This window comes from Pantherophis guttatus, chromosome 8 (assembly GCF_059756535.1).
Source record: "Pantherophis guttatus breed Tessera chromosome 8, ASM5975653v1, whole genome shotgun sequence".
In the NCBI taxonomy this organism is placed as follows: Eukaryota; Metazoa; Chordata; class Lepidosauria; order Squamata; family Colubridae; genus Pantherophis; species Pantherophis guttatus.
In genome coordinates this window covers 55,163,629-55,179,941 of record NC_142070.1, presented here as the reverse complement: position 1 = coordinate 55,179,941, position 16,313 = coordinate 55,163,629, and the positions used below count along the sequence as shown (strand labels likewise).

Sequence of the window (16,313 nt, the reverse complement as noted above, 5' to 3'; positions counted from 1 at the left end):
GGTCTAAAGCACCCTGTTATTAAGAACAGCTGCCTGCAATTACTGCAGGTTCGAATCTTGCCAAGGCTCAAGGTTGACTGAGCCTTCCATCCTTTCTAAGGTAGGTAAATTGAGGACCCAGTTGTGGGGGCAATAAGCTGACTTTGTATAAATATACAAAAGAATGAAGGCTATTGCTTAGCACATTGTAAGCTGCCCTGAGTCTCCGGAGAAGGGCGGCATATAAATCAAATTAAAAAAAAAACAGTGAGATACTATTAATTGTATATTGTGTTGAAAGCAGAAATGGTTAAATTGTGGTTTGGAGGAATATATGGGGGAAATTATTTGGTTTATTATTATTGGTAAATATAATTAATTGATTTGTAAGAAATTGGATTGCATGGTAATAATTGGAATATTCATGTTCATATTGATTAATATACAAAAAAGATAGTTATATAACTAATTGATTTATATTAAAATGTTGAATTTGTATTAAACAACTGTAATATTATATAATTAACCAATGTGAGGATGGATATAAAAATAGATGACAATGGGAAGGGGTATAATATGGAATAGAAGGGAAAAATTGAATTTGATTAAGATTAGAGTTGAGGATGAAGGGTAATATTGGTTTTTTTAAAAAATAGATGAGGAATAAATATGGCAAAAAGGAAATATAGAAATTGTAAATTTAATTGAAATGACTAAACACTGTTTAAATTTGTGAACCGGCCAAATACTCTGTTCAAAGAAAATACATTGTATGTTTGTATGTGTGTTTCTAATTATTGCTATTTATTCATATTTGTTCTCTTTTATTTTTTAAAGTTTAACAATTCATTCTTTATCTTAATATCTTTATATTTGTTTGGGGTTGCCTTTCTTCCCTTTCATCTTTTTTATTGTACAGCAATCTTTCTCCTCAAACCTACCACCTCTCTCTTTTCTTTCCTTCTTACTTTCTCTTCCCCCCCTCTTCTTCTCCTCCCTACTTCCTCTTCCTTTCTCCTTCTCCTCCTCTCTTCCTCCCTCTCTTACCCTCATTCCTACTCTAATTTCCCTTCCCTTCCTTCCTCCCTTCTCTTCCTTCCCTCTCTCTCCTTCCTTCTTCCATCTCTCTTCTCCTTCCTTCCATCCCTCTCTATTGCTGTATCCTTTTGTGCATATGGACTACTCAGAGGACTGAAAAAGTTATTTTTGACTGGTCCTTGCACTTTTGACCAGTCCTTGAACTTACGACTGTCCTCACATTTTACGTTTTTTGCCCTATCTTGTCACCATGGTGAAGAGAAGCAGTTGTGAAATGAGTGACATGGTTGTTAAGAATGCTGCACGGGCATAAATGTGAGGATGGTCATAAGTGTGAGGACCAGTCAAAAATGCAAGGACCTGTCAGAAATGACTTTTTTCAGCCCTCTGAGTAGTCCCTATACACATAGCCATGCCCACCCAGTCACATGACCTCCAAGCCACACCCACAAAATAAGCCACACCCACAGAACCGGTAGTAAAAAAAATTTAGAACCCACCCCTGATCACAATGATGACATGATGAAAATCTGGGCACTTGGCAACCTGCACACATTTACAATGGTTGCAGCATCCCAGGGTTAGGTGATTGCCATTTGTGACCTTCCTAACAGGCTTCTGACAAGCAAAGTTAATAGCGACACTGAATTCTCTTAATGACCATGTGATTCACTTAATAATTGCAATGATTTACTTAACAACCATGGTAAAAAAAGGTCATAAAATTAGGCATTAGTCACTTAACAGACTTTTTTTGGCCCCCCATAAGCGGTGTTTCTACAAAGTCAGCTTATTGCCCCCACAATCTGGGTCCTCAATTTACCTACCTCAGAAGGATGGAAGGCTGAGTCAACCTTGAGCCTGGTGAGATTTGAACTCGCACTAATTGCAGGCAGCTGGCAGTTAAGTGCTACATAACAGCACTTAGTCCGCTGCACTACCAAGGCTCTTCCAAGTCCCACTTCTGTTCATAAAAGTCACCACAGAAGTGGGACCTTGTGACGATTTAGAGAGGTGGAGCTGACGTCGCGATGGTACAACAGACGATCTTGTAGCTCCAAGATCGTCGTCGATATCTCCGCCGCTGGACAGTCCTTTTTGGATCTCACTGTCCCATAGAGATGGTGATAGTGGAGGGCACATTGATCCCAGAGACACCGCAAAGTCCCTGGTTGATCCAGGAGAAGCCCTTTTTTCCAGCGATGAAGAGGCAGCCATAGAAGCTGCTGAACTTGGGACAGCTCCGGAATGGAAGAGATCCAGTGAAAGTGTGTCGGCTTGGTGAGAGAACTTTTAAATAGATTATTTGAGAGAACACCCTGAGGTCATAAGGAAGTTAAAATTGAAGACAGAATAAGAGGAAGCGGCGGAATTAAGCTTGAGTCGAAGGTAGTTTTTCTTATTTTTCCATTTATTTTTACTTGTGGATGCTTAAGGACAATTTTATTTTGTAACTTTTTATGGCATATTGAATGACAAGAAGGGAGGGAGGGTGGAGAAAATAAGTAGCACTGCCATCGAGTAGATTGGAAACATTGTTGCCTTTTCTTTTCTTTGGCTTAAGAAAGTAACAACTGTGCTATTCTTCAAGGACTCTGAGCCTAGTCATAGATAAGATAGTGGGAAGAGCATCAAAGACTGTCTGCAGGATTGTTTACTCAGGTGCTCTTCTGGGAACTGTCAGTGGCAGGAGTCTGAAATTGAAAAGAAGAAGATTACAGTGACTCTGGAAAGAGAGCTGTAAATATATATTTGAGATTCAACAAAAGAATTTGTGGTTGTTACATAGTGGTGGATTTTCCCTTCAGATAGAAAGATTATGGGTTTTTTTTCTAATTTTTTTTCTTTTTTGGTGCTACTCTCCCTGTTTTAAATTACTTTTAACCAGACTGTGATTTTTTGAAGGACTCCTAATTTTCCACATATACATAGATTTTTTCCAAGTGTTTTGCTCTTTGTTTCTTTTTTGGTGTTTTTCTGTTCTCGTTTAATTGGATTAAGGCACACAAGAGCTTGAAGTTTTTTTCTACTTCCTTTTTTCCCCTATTTTTATGGTTTTTTGCGGTGTTCTTTTTCTTTGCTTCTCTTTTGCTTACTGGTACCTGGGATAATATTTGTCCTATATATAAGTGGATTAAGGTATAGAAGAACCTGAATATTTTTTATTTGTTTGAACTTTTCCTAAGCACTCCACAGAAATGAGCAGAAAAGTAACAGTTATTAGTTCATCTACATCGACCCCTTCCTCTTCACTGTCTGGAGGACAACGATCAATACAGACAATGTTACAACAAGAAAAGGAAAAAGAACAAGAGAAGGATAAGGAAGTGACACTGCAGATGATTTGGCAAGGAATCCAAAAAAATACATACAAGAGTAGAGAATATTTTATTTATTTATTTATTTATTTATTTTTCATATTTGTATACCGCCCTACTCCCGAAGGACTCAGGGCGGTGAACAGCCATAATAAATACAAATACATATAGAAGTTAAAAACTATTAAGAAACAGATTAAGTAATTTAGGCTCAAAGATTAAAAACATCCAAATTTATCTAAAGAGGTTTAAAACCCAATTTAAAAGCCAGTTTAAAAGCCAATTAAAAAGGGAGAGTTAGGCCAGACCAGCTTGTTGGAATAGAAATGTTTTCAGGGCACGGCGGAATATGCGTAAGTCTTGGATGTTTCGTAACTCCGGGGGAAGCCTGTTCCAGATGGTAGGTGCCCCCACAGAAAAGGCTCTCCCCCTGGGGGCCGTCAGTCGACATTGTTTGGCCGACGGCACCCTGAGGAGTCCCTCTCTATGGGAGTGAACTGGTCGGTGAGAGGCTATTGGTGGCAGGAGGCGGTCTCGTAAGTACCCTGGTCCTGAGCCATGGAGCGCTCTAAAGATAGTAACCAAAACCTTGAAGCGCACCCAGAAGACCACTGGGAGCCAGTGCAGCTCGCGCAGGAGGGGGGTTACATGAGAGCGCCACATTGCTCCCATTACCACCCGCGCGGCCGCATTCTGGACCAGTTGGAGCCTTCGGGTGCTTCTCAAGGGGAGCCCCATGTAGAGAGCATTACAATAATCCAGGCGTGAGGTGACAAGGGCGTGAGTGACCGTGCGTAACGAGTCCCGATCCAGAAAGGGATGCAACTGGCGAATCAGGCGAACCTGATAAAAAGTTCTCCTGGCTACGGCCGTCATATGCTCTTCAAAAGACAGCCATGAGTCCAGGAGGATGCCCAAGTTGCGAACCCATCTGTGGGGGCCAACGACTTGCCCCCAATAGTCAGAGATGGCGCCAACTGACTATATCGGGACGACGGAAACCACAGCCACTCGGTCTTGGATGGGTTGAGTCTGAGTTTGTTCCTCCCCATCCAGATCCGTACGGCCTCCAGGCACCAGGACATCACCTCGAGGGCATCATTGGGGTGGTCTGGGGTGGAGATGTACAGCTGGGTGTCATCAGCGTACTGATGGTACTTCACCCCAAAACCACAGATGATCTCACCCAGCGGCTTCACATAAATGTTGAATAGAAGGCGTGAGAATTGAATATTGAACAGAGAACAGAAAAAACAGATGAAAAGGTGGAGAACATACAGCAAATGATGAAGAAATATGAGGATAGACTCCAAAAAATTGAGGAAAAAGAAGAACAAAGAGATAAAAAAAAATATTGACATTGACAGTAGATTGGACGAGGTCAAATGAGATAAAAGTGGAATATTGGGATGGGAGATGGATAGAGCAGAATTCTATCTCAGATTTCAAAATATAGAAGAAAAGAGTGAAAACTTGGCAGAAATAATGATAGAAATTCTAGCAGAAGCATTAGAAATTACTAAAGAAAAGATGATGGATGGTATAGACAAGATATTTTGAGTCTATACAAGATATGCAATGAGAAATAAGTTATCAAGAGAAGTCCATATAAGATTCACTAAGAAATCGATTAAAATGCAACTACTGCAGATTACTAGAGAGAAAACATTGAAATATAAGGATAAGGAAATTGTGGTTTTGAAGCAAATACCGAGAAGAGTAAGGGAGATGAGAAGAGAATATCACTTCTTGACCATAATATTACTTCAGAAAGGTATGAACTACAGATGGTTGATACCAGAAGGCTTGGTGTTTACATGGCAACAACAAAAATACAGAATAGATTCAATTGATAAAGCAAAAGCTTTTTATGTAGAACATATAAGAGAGAAAGAAGTGGAGATAAGAAGAGAAGAATCTTTGATCGAATTACAAGAGGAGTGTCTAGCAATGATAGAAAAAGAAGAAGGAGCAGTGGATGGCAATGTGGAATACAAAGAGCAACGTGAACCGAGATCCACTAGAGCAATAAACCCTTCTTATAAAATATAAACATGGAAAAGAAAAAACTGATTACAATATTTATTTATTTATTTATTAGTTCAATTTATAATAAACATAAATGGACTTAATTTAGCTACCAAAAGAAGAAAGATATTTCATAAACTAGAGAAATTAAAGATTGATATAATTTGTCTACAAGAAGTGCATATTAAGAAGCAACATGAAGAAATATTGGTACAGCCAAAATTAGGGAAAATATTCTCTTCATTGCCACAATGTAAAAAAAAGAGGAGTTGTTTTATATATTAGAGATACAATCCCAGCGCAGCAAATTTATACAGATGAAGATGGAAGAATTTTGATGGTGGAAATAACAGAAAATATGAAAATACTTTTAATAGCAATATATGCACCTAACGATAATCAACAAGATTTTTATAGAAAATTACATATGAAAATAATTGAATTGGACTATGATAATATTTGCATGATGGGAGACTTCAACGGTATAGTAGATGAGAAATTAGACTATAACACACAGAAGACGACAAAGCAAAGTAGAAAGGTTCTTCCGAAATCCTTTTTTAAAATGATAGAGGAAATAAACCTAAAAGATGTATGGAGAGAAAGAAATGTAAAAAATAGACAATATACTTTTTTTTAATTGAAAAAGTTTTACAAATACAAATTTTCCCATTCCCCCCCCTTTCCCTCCCTAACCCTCCCTAGCCCTCCCCTCGTCCCATGACTTCCCCAAGGTGAAATCCAAATCCAAATCATACTTTACCGCCCATCTATTCTGCCCCCTGTGTACTATACATTTCTACATGACATTAAACTATTCTACCCCCTATATACTATACATTTCTATACAACCTTCAACTAAAAGCTATCTGGTACTTCCTAGTTTGATATTTATTCTGCACATAATCTATCCATTTCTTCCATTCCCATACATAAGTCTCTTGAGTCCGGTCTTTTAAGTATGCTGATATCTTCGCCATTTCTGCAAAACTGGCCACCTTCAGAGTCCATTCTTCAATAGTAGGCATAACGTCCCTTTTCCAATATTGACCAATCAGTAACCTAGCTGCTGTCACCATATACAATATCAATTTTGTTTCACCCATTGAAAAGTCCTTAACTATGCCCAATAAAAACAATTGAGGAGAAAATTGGAGTTTTTTCTTCAAAACATTTTGCATAACCCACCAAATTTTTATCCAGAAAGCCTTCACTTTCTTGCAAGTCCACCATATATGATAATATGTAGCATCTAAACGATCACATCTCCAACATTTTAGTTGAACATTAGGATACATGCATGACAATTTCTTAGGATCTAGATGCCACCTATAAAACATTTTATAAAAATTTTCCCTCAAATTCTGTGACTGCGTAAATTTAATATTCTGAACCCATATTTTTTCCCACGTTTCCATCATAACTGGTTCTGCAAAGTTTTGTGCCCATTTTATCATACAATCTTTAACCAATTCATTTTCTGAGTCTCTTTCTAACAAACGTTATAAACCCTCTTGATATGCATTGGGCCTTTCTCTTTTATCTGTCTTACCAATTCTTCTTCATGCAACATTAAACCAGTTTTTTGATCTTCTCTCCATCTCAGTTGAAGTTGATTATACTGTAACCAAGTTATATTAATCCCTTCTTCCAACAGTGTATTTAATGTCTTTAGTTGCCATCTGCCCCCATCATTAAAAAGTACTTCTTTGTATAAAAAATCCCCGAGTGACTTTATGTTTGTATTCCGTATAATATGACCAAGATCCAACCACAATGGTATTTTATAATCCCATTTGAACCGGTGCTTCTTCCATACTCTCATCAAGGAGTTTCTAAGTATATGGCTATTGAATACTTTATCCACTTCATTTTCATAGAATAAATATGCATGCCAACCAAGTTCAAGATCATAACTCTCTATATTCAATATTCCAGTCTTTGTCCTTCCAAACCAATCACTTGCTTGTGTCAACGCTGCTGCTTCATAGTACAGTCGTAGGTTTGGAAGTTTAAGGCCACCCCTTTCACAAACATCTTGCATAATTTTCAATTTAACTCTTGGCTTTTTCTCATTCCAAACAAACTTATTCACTCCTTTTTGCCATTCCATCAGCTGTTTATCACTTTTAAGCACCGGAATAATTTGAAACAAAAATAAAAATCTAGGTAGAACATTCATTTTAACTGCTGCTATTCTTCCAAGTAAGGACAGCTGCAGTTTTTTCCAGGTTTCCATATCCTTTTGTACCTTTCGCCACAACACCTCATAGTTATTTTGGAAAAGTTTTATATTTGAATCTGCAACTTGGACTCCTAGATATCTCACCTTTGGTACTATTTCAAAGCCTGCCTTCCTTTCAAGTTCCTTCTTTTGATCTTCTGTCATATTTTTAACTATCATCTTGGTTTTTTTCTGATTCAGTCTAAATCCTGATACCATACCATATTCTTCTATAATGTCTTTCATCTGAATTATTGATTCCATCGGCCGTGTTAGGGTAACAACCAGATCATCTGCAAATGCCCTTGTTCTGTAATCCTCTTGCCTTATAACTATTCCATTCAAAGTACTCAAGTCCCATATTGTGTTCAACAAGACTTCTAGAGTTAAGATAAACAACAACGGGGATAGCGGACAACCTTGTCTTGTGCCTTTTTCTATACTGAAATTTGTAGTTAAGCTTCCATTAATAATAATTTGTGCTGTTTGCTCTTGATAAATTTCCGAAACCGCCTGCACAAACTGATTCCCAAAGTCCATCTTTCTTAAAGTCTTTAATAGAAAGTTCCAGTTCACTCGATCAAAGGCCTTCTCCGCATCCAAAAACACCAGCACTGCAGAGATCTGTTTATCAGCATTAATCTGTTGGCTAATACTTTTGCAAAAATTTTGTAATCCGTATTCAGGAGAGATATTGGTCTAAAATTTTCTGGTTTTGTAGAACCTGCTTCCTCTTTTGGTATCAATGAAACAAAAGCTGCTTTCCATGAAGGGGGTATTTTACCCCCTTGTTGTATGCTACAAAATAAGATGTTCAATCATTTCTACTTGTAAAGTTTTATAATACACCGCAGTTAAACCATCCGTTCCTGGAGCTTTAGCTGTTTTCAGTTGTTTAATAGCAACAATAATCTCCTCAGCTGTTATTGGTAGACTCGTTCTTTCCTTTTGATCACTAGAAATTTTCATAACTCTCCTTTCTTCTAGATATTTATTTATAAGTTCATTCTGTATATCATCTTTGACATATAGTTTAGTATAATAATCTAAGAAGGCTTCTTTGATTAGTCTTTGTTGAAAAACTTCCTTCCCTCCATACTCAATACTGCCAATAGTCTGAGTACTCTGTTGTTTCCTCAGTGTGTAAGCCAACCACCTGCCTGGTTTATTAGCGTTGCAAAATGTATTATGTTTCACAAATTGTAAATTAGTTGCTACTTGTTCCGCTGTGAGCATTTGAAATTGATCTTTCAAAAGTTTTATAATTCCTTGTAATTTTTCATCTGTTGGATTTTTTATGAGTAACTGTTCTTTTTTCTTTATCTCTCCTTCCAATTCTAATCTTTTTCTTTGTCGATTTGATTTATGTTTAGAATTCATATAGATCAGTACCCCCTGCATATACGCCTTACTCGCATCCCAATCAATTTCAATAGGGGTACCTTTATTCAAATTCATTTCAAAAAATTCCTTCATTTGTTTTTTGAGTTCATTTACATTCTTTTCATATCTAAACAAGTTTTCATTTACTCTCCACGATCTTCTCTCATTCTTTCCCATTTCTATTTCTATCCATGTCAGGCTATGGTCAGTTAAAGTCCTCGGAAATATCTTTGTTTTCTTTGTTTTTAAAAGTAAATCAGCCGTAAGTAGGATAAAATCAATCCTAGAGAAGGATCTATGTCTGTCTGAGAAAAAAGTAAAGTCCAATTCTTTTGGGTTATGCACTCTCCATATATCTTTCAATTCCAAATCTTCTTTCATATCAAAAAAGATCTGTGGTAATTTAACACATGACTTTGCCAAACTCTTTTTATCTTTTTTAAGATCTATTACTCCATTCCAATCTCCCATAAGTAAAATAGATCTATAGTCCCATTGTAATATTTTAGAATACAATATTTTATAGAAATTTTCTTGTTGCTGATTAGGAGTGTAAATTCCAATCACCAAAATTGGACCATTATATGTATAAAGTTCAATTGCTATATATCTTCCACAGTCATCTGCTTCTATAATTTTAGCTGGCAATCTTTTATTTATATAAATCACTACACCATTCTTTTTCTCCGGATTTGAGGCTATGAACTGTGCTCCTAATCTAGAATTTATCAAATATTTTTGATCTTGTATTCTAATATGAGTTTCTTGTAGACAAATAACATCATTATTAAATTGTCTCAGATAATGAAATATTTTCCTTCTTTTCTGTGGTGAGTTCAATCCATTCACATTCCAAGATAAAAACTTAATTGTCATTTGTAGTCTCCTGAAGCGTTGAGAGCATTTGCTGAAGTTTCTGTTCCAGCAGCTTAGCTCCTCCCATAGCTTCAGATTTTTGTGTTTTACCATCGACTCCCTTCTTATCTTGTCGTGGCTTAGACCTCTGCTGTTGTTGTTTCTCTAAAATTTGTTTATAAGCTGCTCGAGTTATACGCTGGTCTTTAGCTTTATACGACATCAACTCGAGATCCACTGCCACTTCTCTTGTATTTTTGGGTGGTCCACCTATAGCCTCTAAAGGAAGATCCAGCAACGGTTCATCCAAAAAAAACCCTGTTGCTCCTTGAGTTTCCATTGCCTCCACCTCCATCTGTTTCCGCTGCTCTTCAAGCTCTTGTTCCAATTGCTTCTCTTTATCACCCTCCTCTATACCTAACACTGAGGATGTGCGTGGAAATGTTGTGCCAGTTTTAAAAACATTGAAGTAAAATTCTTCCGCTTTTTCAACAGTATTTAATCGATATCTCTCTCCTTGATACCTCAATATTATGCCAACTGGAGCATCCCATCTGAATGGAATTTGTTGTTTCTTTAATTCAGTCACCAAAAATCCAAAATCCTTTCTATCTCTTAGCATCTTAGGCAGCAACTCTTTGTAAATCCCAATCTCCCTTCCATCCACTTGAATAGTAGAAACAAAAGACTTTTGCAAGATATCATTTCTTATTCTTCTATCTGTGAAGTAGATCACCACATTTCTAGGCAATTGCCTTTCCCTTGCCACCCAAGAATTCACTCTATAGACCTTGTCCATCTTGCACAAAATCTCCTCAGAATTAACCTTTAACATCACAGCCAGGGCATCAGCACAAACCCTTCTCAAGTCCTCTCTTTTGTTTTCTTTTATTCCTCTCAGTCTTACAGCAAACTCCATAAATCTAAATTGCATCATTGTCACTTCATTTTCAATCCTTTGTGTTTTATTGTCAACATTAGAGATTTTATAATCAGCTTCCTTCATTTTAGATTCTACTTCTGAACTAAGTTCTTCCACTTTTTTATCAATATGAACAACTACTTCTGACAAGCCAGTCACAACTGTCAGTATGTCACGCTTCATCTTGTCATACTTTTCTTGAACCACCTCCTTAATTTCCTGTTGAGATTTTTCAAATTTCTGGTCCAAAACTTCATTTTGATTCATCAGAGCTGCAGCAATAAATTCCTTCAAATCTTTAAAACCAGTCTCCTGTGCTTGGCTCTGAGTCTGCAAACTTAATAGCTGCTCTTGTGACTTATGAGTGGGGGAAACCCCCCCCCTGCAGCTTTAGTGGCTGGCTTTGTCTGCTTTGAAGCCATTCTGCCACGCAGTCTAACTCTTTCTAAGAAGGAAGTCTTCCCTCCCTTTTCACCACAGAGTCCTCTCAAAAATTTCCCCAGCTTTAATCAAGTCTCTAAGGGAGAAGGAACAGATCAGAATCACTTTAAAAAGAACTTTTCCCTTTTCTTCTAGCCAGTGCTGTTGCTTTAGATACTTTGTAACGTATTAAAACACTCAAGCAAATCCACTTTCACTTTCAGCTTTTTTCCTCGCTGAAGCCGGACGCCATTTTAGCAAACTTTCACTTTTTCTCCATTCTTAAATTCAATCACAGGGCTAATACAAATACTTGCAGTTTTGAGTTTCAAGTCCAGATTCCACTCTGTTTATTTTTAATAATTCTCTTGGCTTTCACTGGTTATGTTGGTTGCGTCATCTGGCTCTGCTGGATGCAGAGTTGTCCCCGGAGTCTGGAGCCTCAGCGAGCTGGATAGGGAGCCTCACCCTGCTTCCTCCCCAGAAGCAAATAAGACAATCTGGGGGCTTCGCAGGGGGCTCTACCTGGTCTCACCGGCTTTCCTCACATTTCCTCAGGAACACGGAGTTTTTCAAGCCACCTCTCAGCTGTAGAGGCAGCTCTTTATGGACGGCGGGGCTGGCGGTCTTGAGGAGACCATCTAGCGACGACGACGGCACCAACTGGAAGTCCCGACAATATACTTTTTATTCAAATAGACATTCATCATGGTACAGAATAGATATGATATGGATGACAAGGGAATTGGCTTCTAATATAGAAGAAATTGACATAGAAGCAAATACCTGGGCAGATCATAATCCAATGACAATGAAATGGAAAGGACAAAGGAGAAGATCTAGATGGACTCTAAATAATACAGTATTAAAAGAAAAGGATTTTGTACAGAAAATGGAGAAAGAATTGGCCTTCTTTTTTAAAGAAAATAGAAAAGAGGACACATCAATGCAAAATGATGGCATGCGGCAAAGAAGAGACTGAGGGGTTTTTAAAGTGGGTTTTTCATCAAAATTTTAAGGGGTTCGGGGGGGACCAGGGTGGGTTTGGGGGTAATCCACCAGGGTCAAGACCGGGCCCTGCGAGGGGCTGTGGCACTAGGGATACAGGGTCGGATGTTAGGGAGGGGGCTGGAGTTCAACTTAGGGAGGGCCGTTCTATCAGTACTGTGAGTGGGAGGGGCAGATATGGTGGAAGCAGGGGGCCATATCATGTTCGGGTAGTGTGCACTCGCTATCTTTGAGCGATTGCACACTCCGGTCCCCAATGCTTTTCTCGTTCCCCAGGTTGTTCAGATCATCAGGGCCGGAGCCTCCGACTGATGTTGTGCAACGCCAGGTCCGTGGTAAATAAAGCCCCCCTCATTTACGATCTTATTCAGGAGGGGGTGCGGACCTGGTGGGTATTACGGAGACCTGGCTAGGCCCGGAAGGAGGGGTGCCCCTTGTTGAAATGTGCCCACCAGGTTTCCAGGCATTCCATCAGCCGAGGGCTCAGGGAAGGGGTGGGGTGGTGGTGGTAGTTATTATTAATGAAAGTCTATGTCCGAGGGAGGCCACTATTCCTCAGAGAGCCAGATGTGAGTCCCTCCTTGTGAAGTGGGGCCAGGGGGTGCAGGTGGGCCTGCTGATTGCGTACCTGGCTCCCTGCTACGCAACAGCGGCCCTACCTGAGCTGCCTGATGTGATAGCCGGGATGGCAATTGATACCCCCAGGCTTATGGTTATGGGGGATTTCAACCTGCTGTCGGTCAGTGAAACGTCTATGGCGGCTCAGGAGTTCATGACTTCCATGACAGTCTTGGACCTGACCCAGTTAGTTCATGGCCCCACACACACAGGGGGACACACTCTGGATCTGATTTTTGTCTCTGGTCAGTGGCAGAATGATCTAGAAAGAGGGGACTTAGTCACCAAGCCCTTGTCATGGTCTGATCATTCACTCCTCCAACTGGACTTTCAAACCGCTAACCCTCGCCGCAGGGAGACGGAACCGGTTAGATGGTTCCGTCCCAGGTGCCTGATGGACCCGGATAGGTTTCTGATGGAGCTTGGGCCATTCCCTGAGGCTCTGGCTCACGGCTCGACTGAAGAACTAGTGGCGGCCTGGGAGAGGGCAGCCGCTGGGGCTATGGGTCACATCGTGCCTTTGCGGCCTCTGACCTGGCGCCATTCTCAATTGGCTCCTTTGTTCTCTGAGGAGCTGAGAGAGATGAAGTGCCGGAAAAGACACCTGGAGAGCGGTTGGAGGGCCAGCCATTCCGAATCTGACCGAACACTGGTAAGGTCCTATATTAAGACCTACCTAGTGGCGATAAAAGCGGCAAAATGTAATTATTTTTCCACTCTTATTGCATCATCAGATAATCGCCCAGCCGCCCTGTTTAGGGTGACCCGCTCCCTCCTCCACCTGGGAGTGCAGGAAGACCCCTTGCAGGGCAGGGCTGAAGATTTTGTGCAATATCTGTATGACAAAATCACTCAGATTCGGGAGGGTCTGGACTCCGACTGGGTATATCCGGATGGGGTGATGGAGGTGGGTCTGGAGAATGTTAGCTGGGACGAGTTTGACCTTGTGACTCCCGAGGACATGGACAGGGTTCTGGGTAGATTGAACGTGGCCACATGTTTATTGGACCCGTGCCCCTCCTGGTTGGTACTGGCTTCCCGGGAGGTTACATGAGGCTGGCTCCAGGGGATTGTCAACGCTTCTCTGAGTGAGGGTTTCTTTCCTGCCGCCTTGAAAGAGGCGGTGGTGAGGCCCCTCCTCAAAAGCCTTCTCTGGACCCAGCTGTTTAAACCAAACTATTGTCCGGTCTCCAACCTTCGCTTTGTGACGAAGGTTATGGAGAGTGTGGTGGTGCGACAGCTTCCCCAGTACCTGGATGAAGCGGACTATCTAGATCCGTTCCAGTTGGGCTTCAGGCCTGGGTATAGCACAGAAACGGCATTGCTCGCATTGGTTGATGATCTCTGGAGGGCTCGGGACAGGGGCTGTTCCTCTGTCCTGGTCCTATTAGATCTCTCAGCAGTGCTTGATACCATCGACCATGGTATCATGCTGCGTCGGTTGGAGGGGTTAGGGTGGGGGGCACCGTGTTACGGTGGTTCTCCTTCCTTTCTGTCCAAACGCAGTCTGTGTTGACAGGGGGGCAGAGGTCGACCCCGAGGTGCCTAGTTTGTGGGGTACCGCAGGGGTCGGTCCTCTTGCCTCTCCTGTTCAACATTTATGTGAAGCCGCTGGGTGAGATCATCCGTGGCTTCGGGGTGGATTTCCATCAGTACTCTGATGATACTCAGCTGTACATTTCCAACCTGGGCCACCACAATGATGCCCTTGAAGTGATGACCCGGTGCCTGGAGGCCATACAGATCTGGATGGGGAGAAACAAGCTCAGGCTCAACCCCTCCAAGACGGAGTGGACCGAGGAGTGAGGAATGACCTCTGTCCCGAGCCCTCCAGAGATCATCCACCAGCGTGACCAATGCCGTCTCCGTGCTGTATCTGGGCCTGAAACCCAATTGGTATGGATCAAGGTACTCTGCTTCATCCAGGGCCATCGGGAGCTGACGTGCCACCACGCTCTCAACAACCTTCGCAAGAAAGCGAAGGTTGGAGACTGGACAGTAATTACTCAAAACAGCCAGATCGAAGGCAGGTTTCTTGAGGAGGGGCCTCACCACCGCCTCCTTCAAGGCTGCAGGAAACGTTCCCTCCTCCAAGAAGGCAGTTATCACCACCTGGATCCAGCCTCGTGTCCCCTCCTGCGCTGAGTAAACCAACCAGGAGGGACATGGGTCCAATACACATGTGGCCACACTCAGCTTCCTCATGATCCTGTCCACTTCTTCTGGGGTAACAGGATCAAACTCTTCCCAAAGAACAAGACCCGCCGCCTCCTCCCCATCTGACTCTGTCCAGTCAGAGTCCAGACCATCCCGAATCCGAGCGATCTTATCCAGCAGATGCTGACTAAACTCCTCAGCGCATCCCTGCAAAGAATCGTCCCCCGCCCTCTGATTTAGGAAGGAGCGGGACACCCTGAACAGGGCAGCCGGGCGATTATCTGCAGACACGATGAGGGCGGAGAAGTATGCCCGCTTCGCCGCCTCCATCGCCACCAAATAGGATCGTGTGAACGATCTCAACTGGGAACGGTCGGATTCAGAACGGCTGGCTCTTGAACCGCTCTCTAGGCCTCTCCTACGGCACTTCATCTCCCGCAGCTCCTCCATGAACCAAGGAACTAGATGGAGTCAACTTGTCAGATATCAAATTTGTTAGTTGTTTTATCAGCTGAAGAAGCATAGATACATCAGCAAAAAAGTAATTAATGTCCAGTGAGATTGGACTGGGCTACATATGAAAAGATTTATCAAAGGGAGGGGGAGCATTCCTGTTGTCACAACTAATTTTTATTAATTGCACAACAATTAACTGGCATTAGTTCATGAGAGAGCAAATCCATAAACTTGATCTTAAAGTGAAAGACAAAATACTTGCAAGTGCGATTAAACAGTTATATTGTTCGGTACAGCTCTTTCTCAATCCAATTACAAGAGGGATGCAGTTGGTGGGTGTATTTGGGGGTTGTGTGATAGCTGTCTTTTTCAAAACAAGCCAGACTTAGTGACTCTGAGGAATGCCCCCTGTTCCTGGGAGTGGCCTGTTGGCCTAGCGAAGGCCTACCTTAATGACGGGTCTTGGGACCCGGAGAGGTGGCATACAGGCTCTAAGGGATTTTTTAAGGGGACACTATATTGTTTTTTAACTAAATTTTTAAGGGGATTGGGGAGGGGTATTGCCAGCGGGTGGCTGGGGGGGGCTCCGTCAGGCCAGCAGCAGTTCAGGCTTTGGGGGGAGAACGGTGGAGGGGGAGTGGGATGGGGGGCCCTGGGGGCCCTAAGGGAAAGGGTGGGAGCTCATATTCCGGTTGTGATTGGGAATGGAGGCAGTTGGATCAATGGAGGGCCATATCAAAACTCAGGAGCTCGTCCCTGCTCTCTTCGAGTGGTAGCATGCTCCGACCCTCCTGGTTCTATCCGACTTCCTGGGGGTTTGAGAGACAGGGACTCTGGGCTCCAGTTGGTCTATTTTAATGCCAGGTCTGTGGTTCACAAAGCTCCCCTCATTCGGGATTTGATTGAG

The 16,313-nt window shown here is 41.7% G+C and overlaps 1 protein-coding gene and 1 pseudogene across 4 annotated transcripts in view; one reads left to right on the top strand and one right to left on the bottom strand.

Annotated features, from left to right (window-relative positions):
- LDB2 (LIM domain binding 2) overlaps window positions 1-16,313 on the bottom strand; it is a 548,706-nt gene that overhangs the window by 247,367 nt on the left and 285,026 nt on the right. The gene's annotated exons all lie outside the window — the stretch shown is intronic.
- On the top strand, window positions 12,618-15,141 carry LOC148112656 (uncharacterized; annotated as a pseudogene).